We start from the raw sequence: 7,435 nt of genomic DNA, 5'->3' as shown, positions 1-7,435 counted from the left end.
ATGATGACCGATCTCAAAGATAGGGGAGTGGAAACAGGTTTGTAGCCTTTCATGTGAGCTCGAGTAAGTAAATCAAGAGCATACTTTGTTTGAGACAGAAACAGATATTGAGATGTCTGTTTCACTTCAATACCAAGAAAGTAATGAAGAGAGCCAATATCTTTCATGTGAAATTGAAGACTCAAAGACTGGATGAGATTGGAAAGTAACTGAGCTGAGCTACCAGTAAGTAGGATATCATCGACATAGAGCAACAAAATGATTGTTTCTGGTCCATGATGAAATACAAATAAGGAGTGATCAGTGGCACTGTAAGAGAAGCCATTTTCAAGCAGAAAATTGCTAAATTTATCAAACCAAGCTCGTGGTGCTTGGTAAAGACCATATAAGGATTTCTTTAGGCGACACACATGGTGAGGTTTTTGAGAGTGTGTGAAACCTGGTGGCTACTCCATATACACTGTCTCAATCAATGTGCCATGAAGAAAGACATTTTTAACATCAAGCTGATGAATTGGCCAATGCTTTCTCATGGCTACAGAGAGAACAATGCGAATAGTAGCATATTTAATTACAGGACTGAATGTTTCTATGAAGTCAACCCATTCTTCTTGACGAAATCCCTTAGCTACCAACCAAGCTTTGAGTCTGTCAAGACTACCATTAGATGCAAGCTTAGTTTTAAACACCCACTTACACCCTATGACATTCATGTTATTAGTTCAGGGAACTAATTCCCAAGTCTGATTCTTATATAAAGCATCCATTTCATCCAAGCATTGCTTGATACCAGCCTTTATCGCCAATGCTGATTTAACTGACTTTGGTTCCATCGGAACTTTATATTCAGCCAAGCAGACATATTTGGGATTTGGTTTGACAATCCAGACTTCAGTCGTGTTTGCATAGAATGAGTAGATAATGTACCTTGTGAATTGGATGAAGGACTAACTTGTATTTGATTTGTAGTGATCTCTATTGTGAGATCAAGTGTTGGAAGAGAAGATGCTTGTTCCTCAAAAGCTGTATGCGACTGCGATTGTAAAGAAGATATAGTTGGTGACATTGAAGCAGCATATGATGTATCAATATGAGATCCCTGCAACATGTCACTATCTTGCAGATGTCCTATATATTCATTTGTGCAAGACTTAGCTTGTTCTTTAGGAGGGAAATCTAGAAAAGTAACCTCATTAATCCATCGTTTATACATATTAGTACCCTGATTGTACTCAGTGATCAATTGATTGGTGAAAGGAAAGACTATTTCATCAAACACCACATGACGACTAACATAGATATGCCTATTAGTAGGCAAAAGGCAACGGTATCCTTTGTGTCTGTCATTGTATCCTAAAAATATACAGGTGAGAGATCGTGGATCAAGTTTTTGTTTTGAATATGGTCTGAGGTAAGGGTAACAGGCACAACCAAAGACTCTCAAATGTGCATAGCTTGGCTTTTGCTGATAAAGTTTACTATAAGGTGAGAGCATATGTAACTTTGGTGTGGGAAGAAGATTGACAATGTAATTGGCTGTCATGAAAGCATCCACCCAGTACTTTAATGGAACTTTAGCATGATAAAGCATAACTAGTCCTAACTCAACCACATGGCGATGTTTCCTTTTAGAAATCCCATTCTACTCTGGTGTATAGGGACAGGAGACATTTTGTTTGATGCCACATTGTTGTAGATAATTCTGAAACTTGTTGCTAGTAAATTCTCCACCTCCATCACATCGGAATACCTTGATCTTTCGATCAAATTGATTCTCTACTTGTTTTTTAAACAGAACAAAGATCTCATGTAATTCATATTTCAGTTTCATTGGATACAACCAACTATATCGGGAAAAATTGTCAACAAAGATGACATAGTACTTGAACTTCTGAAATGAATCTACTGGTGAAGGTCCCCAAACATCACAATGTATTCTTTCTAAGGGACCAGTAGCTGCATAGTTTGACAAAAGAAAAGGTAAAGTAGAACTCTTGGCAATCTGATGGCTCCTACATATGTTTTGAGTTCTTGTGTTACATTGAATTAGATGTTGATTCTACAGGTACTTCAGTGTTTTGAAATTAGTATGTGCTAATCGCTAATGCCACACGTCTTCTCCCACAGCTTTCTATATTTGGGTGAAGAAGGCTTCTGTTATTTTTGGATCAACTCGATAAAGTCCCCTGACTTTCCTTCCTAGCCTCACTGTTGTATTGGTGCAGTTGTCCTTCATAGACACCCCATATTTGTCAAAAACAAATGAACAGGGATAATCATATGTTAATTTCAAGATAGAGAGTAGATTTTTCTTGATCTCAGGAACTATTAACACATCATTTAGGGATAAGGAGCTGGTTCTTGTATGTAATAAAGTATTTCCAACACACGAAATTGACAAACATGAACCATCTCCTATCATAATAGTATCAGTTCCATTATAAGAGAAAGAGTGTCGAAGAATACCAAGATCTTTGTAATATGGGTTGTGGCACTAGTGTCCGGATACCATTCAAAGTGCCCCGAGAATCCTTGATGTGCATAGTTGCTAATAAAATTGGAATTTCTTCAGCTTGGTATGAGTTATCAAAACGATACCAACATCGAAGAGCCGTATGTCTTGGTCTTTTACAGATTTGACATTCCAAAGGAGTGCCATTTGATATTTTCTCATCCTGTACACTCTTGTTAGATACTAAATTTTGGGCGTGGATATGACTTGATAGCCTGATATTTTTTAGGAGGATTTACATATGGTCGAAAGCCCTGTCCATAGCTAGACCAATTGTATAACTGCTTGTTATATTGATCCTCTTGATTTAGGTTCAAAGTACTCATTTTGTAATTCGACTTCTTTCTGTTCCAAAGCATAACCATATCCCCGACTCATGTTGTTTGTTGCACGTCCTCTACCATAGTTGTATCCCCCACAATTATTATCTCTTTGATTTCTGAAGTTAGAATTTTGCAAACCTTAATATTTTCTTTGTCCATAGTTGGCCAAATTAGGACTATACTAACTTGAAGAATAGGTTTGTAATCCTGTTTCGAATCTTTCAAGTTGAGAGATTACCTCATCATAGTCTGGTTGAGGTTTTAGACAGTACATTGTTGTTGAAGCTTTCATATTCGATCCTAAACTCTCGAGAACACCAAACATCTTGGTTATCTCATCAACGGGTTTCCCAATTGCATTGAGTTGATCACAAATGGATTTAAACTCCCTAAGATACTGAGACAATGTTCGATCTCTTTTCCGGCAAGCTTGTAACTTTCCTCTTAGCTCAAACTCCTTGGCTACGATTTTTTTGCGTAAAACGATTAAGGAGGGTTTGCCATACCTCATATGAAGTTTCCAGTCCGATGATCAAGCTCAAAATATTCTCGAGATACAACTCCACTTATCTAAGATGATATTAGCTGGTCTGTTTTTACCCAATCTGTATGATCGGGATTTACTATTTCAAATTCTTGACCTTCAATCTCAACCTACAACATTTGAGCTGGTGATGGTGTTTCTCCATTGATGAATCCAAACAGATCTTGACTTCGCAAGAATCTATGAAACTGTGCTTGCCGTGAGCAAGAAATTATCTTCAGCTAACTTGATTGTAACAAAGTTGGATATATTGACATAAATCGAAAAATGATATTTCTGTGTTCTTACTGTCATTTTGTATTCACAGAAATTTCAACGATGTATTTGCAGAATCACAATCACCTGTTGATCCTCCTCAACTTAAGATCAAAGAACTTCACCTGATGAACTTTCACAACTCACGATCACCTATATTCAATCAGAGAGAACTTCAGGGGTTACTTTTAGACTGCTGTGACATCATTTGGATTTTGATGAACTTTGTATTGCAGAGATGACTCGAGCTCTCAGGACAGCTCTGATACCATGTGAAGAATATGAATTGAATAGAGAATGCAGAAGAAGAAGAAGAAGACTGAAAGAATCGAGTAATTCTCTGTATTTCATGAACAAAACAAGCAATACATTTCTCTAAGAGCTCAATCTCATGTCTTTTCTTTCTCTATCTTCATTTTATACATCATATCAAGAATAAAAGGAAGAAGAAGATGACGAAAATAGAATTTTAATAGATTCTGTTATGTTTGTAAAATCGAATAAAGCACGTGGACACTTGGAGCTCTGAGTTGTGTTTCCAATAGAGGCCAGTCGAGCTTCGACTCCACTAATTATGTTCTTCGCAACAGCTCCATATTCACGTATAGACAGCGTAGCTATCATCACACTTGCAACAATACAGTCTTCAACCTTTGGTTCCTCATCCTTCTTCACTTCCACAAACTCGTCTCGAGCTCTATTTCCTTATGCAGCTCTATTTCATTATGCAACTCTGTTTCAGTATGCTTATGTTCATTAACAATGGAAATATTTTACTAATATAGACCGGGCAGGGTATAGGTAATTAAATTTGTATTATATATAAATGGGTTAAAGCGGGGTTAAATAAATCAATTTAGATCGAACCATTTTCGACTCGATCTACTCATTTGACAATCGTACCTATTGGTTATGTGTACTTGTCATGACCTCATATGAGTTATTTACTTCTTTACTTTTGGGCTTGATGTCAAGAGGTGTCGACGGTAACTTTATTGTAAATGGAGCAAGAAATAAATAATTGATTAATCCATATTATTAAATCTTTTATTCTTTTTGTTAGACACTAGAATTTGTGGCTTAATCAAACAAGAGAGAGATTTTTTATTGTCTCTAGAACTTTCTAATAACTACAAGTTTAGTTATTGTCATTGTATACGTTTCTATTGCGTAACAATGTGAAGATTAAAAAATTCTATGATGATCGAATATATGATATATTGCCAAATAGAAATAAATGTGTCGAGGGAAATTCCTCGTTACCTTCTCCACCCGGCCTTAAGCAGATAATTTCGTCATAAATCAATTTGTATATACTTATTTCTAGTTTATGAATGGTCATGGCCAGCATTGTAAGGAAAAATAATTAAAATTTACTCTTAGCCATGCATTTGGCCTCTTTTAACACTTCAATTTGCAAAAATAATCGCACCATTGACTCCCGATATTCTCGAAGTTAGTTTCCATCGGGAGGACCGTATGTTTTGTCTTTTCGTCAAAATCAGGAGGACCACATGTTAATTACATAACTATCGTATCAGTACTTATTACCCTTGTAGTAGGTTGTGTTTTTTTCCCTAAGTCAATGTTAGTAGAAAATTAATTATAATGACCGCTATTATCAGCGTTGAAGAGAGCTACGAGCGGGCATGTATGACGTGCCGGTGGTACATTCATGTTTATCCAATCCAAATCTCATGAAGAAATCCCTATTTCTTAAATATGGGTCTAAATACCTAGTTTCACCGATTCACCGAACCTAGTCATATCATGAATTCATTATCTTAGATTTTTTTCTTCCTAGACAAGAAACCCCTCGATTTCCAAAAGGCAGCTTTAGATTTTCCATCTTATATTACCCTAAATGGCGTGAATAGCAAAGATGCCTCATCCCAATGCAGAGACAATTTCCAATTCAAACAAAAAAGCAATCCTTTGTTCTCTTTTTCCTTTTTTGGTCAGAAATCCTTTGTTCTTTGACTAAGCACTTAGATACCTTTCCCTCTTCGCCTCAACGCAACGCCCAAATAAGTGACCCGGGACACCTTATATATATATGCTCACAACCAGACTTTAGACTCGCACAACACAAACACTGAAAATAACAAACACCCAAAGCTTAGGCCATGGCATTCAACAACTTCATGGCCACCACCTCGATGGCTCTCTTCTACCTCCTCCTCCTCCTCATCCCAAGCTCGAATCTGCGCGGACCTCGACTCCCATCACGATCACGAAGTCCCGAAGAGCGATGTGGACCTACTGGAGTTTCCGCTGAATTTGGAGTACTTTGAGGCAGAGCTCTTCTTGTATGCCTCGTTGGGGTATGGATTGGACAAGGTGGCCCCGAACTTGACCTGGGAGGTCCATCCCCAGTTGGAGCTAGGGCTGCCAACTTGGGTCCTCTCATCAAGGATATCATCTTGCAATTTGCTTACCAAGAAGTCGGTCATTTGAAGTGAGTTTCTTTAGAGATGTCATATGGTTTGATTTTGGAGTGCAAAATCAAACCTTTTTTGTTATTTATTTTGCGAACTTTGATAGTCATTCTCATTTGTTTTATGTTAGAGAGGAACACCGATGCTAACTCTCATTTGCCGACCTAGACTTTCCTTTGCCGATGACCAAATCACAGAGTCCTTTTTCTTTTTTTTTTTTTTTTTTGAATCAATGTAGGGCCATCAAGAAGACGGTGAAGGGGTTTCCAAGGCCGCCGCTGAATTTGTCTCATGGATTCATTTGCCCAAGTGGTAGACAAAGCATTTGGGTATGCTTTGAAGCCTCCATTCACCCATATGCCAATGAACTTAACTTCTTGCTTGCCTCCTATCTGGTCCCTTATGTTGGCCTCACGAGGCTATGTTGGAGCAAACTCCAAGCTCCAAGGCTCTGTCTCCAAAAGGGTATAGCGAACAATCTCTACATGTTAATCTTCTTTGTCAAATTCTAGTGAGCTACCTATGAATCCTTGCGCCCGTCTTGTGAATGCTTTTCAGCTTGTCGCGGGCCTTCTCGGCGTCGAATCAGGTCGGGATGCAAGTGATCCGAGCCCTTCTATACGAGCGGGCGCACAAGAAAGTCGAGCCATATGAGATAATCGTGGCGGAGTTCACAAATAGGTTTTCGGCGCCGAGGACAGACTTGGGCATGACGGGCTTAAGGACGAGGGCCTGTCGTGCCCCCGTCACCTAGGTGCCGAGGGGAAGATCGAGGGGAACGTGCTCGCAGGCGATGTATACTCGGTCGCGCATACGACCGAACGCCGGAGGAGATGCGAGGATCGTCTATGGGAGCGGCGATGCGAGAGTCCCTGGAGGATTCTATCCCAAAGGAGGGGATGGTGGCATTGCTAGGTCTTATCTCCGGTCGGTGTAGATGATTGTGATAATCGATGAAAATTTGTGACTTTTGATTGTTCTCCCGATCTTTCAAATGGACTTCATCGATCATGCCGGGAGCCTTCAAGAAATTAAAATAATGAATATTATGTTTCTAAATTCCTCCTCGTTGATTCCCCTTCTCAAATCCCGTCTTACCTAGGTTGATGTGATAAGTGAGGACAACTTCGATTTTAATTTCAATGATTGCACCCAGTTCATCAATTTTGCCCCGATTAGTTGTACGAGGATCATCGAATTTTCCAGGGATCGAAAGTAGGGATTACATGAAATGTTACTGAAAGAAAAATTATGAAAAGATATAAAAAATTTATATAGATTTCTTCATCTATCCTATACATTATATTTAGGAGAATTACCAAAAAAGTGATAAACTTACTGCAATTGTGTCAATTTAGTCTTA

General features: G+C 38.5%; 1 pseudogene; it reads left to right on the top strand.

Moving 5' to 3' along the window:
- On the top strand, window positions 1-7,009 carry LOC120287380 (annotated as a pseudogene).
- Window positions 7,010-7,435: the final 426 nt, after the last annotated feature.

This window comes from Eucalyptus grandis, chromosome 8 (genome assembly GCF_016545825.1).
Source record: "Eucalyptus grandis isolate ANBG69807.140 chromosome 8, ASM1654582v1, whole genome shotgun sequence".
In the NCBI taxonomy this organism is placed as follows: domain Eukaryota; kingdom Viridiplantae; phylum Streptophyta; class Magnoliopsida; order Myrtales; family Myrtaceae; genus Eucalyptus; species Eucalyptus grandis.
The sequence above is the reverse complement of the archived record's forward strand: the minus strand, read 5'-3'. Positions and strand labels throughout refer to the sequence as shown.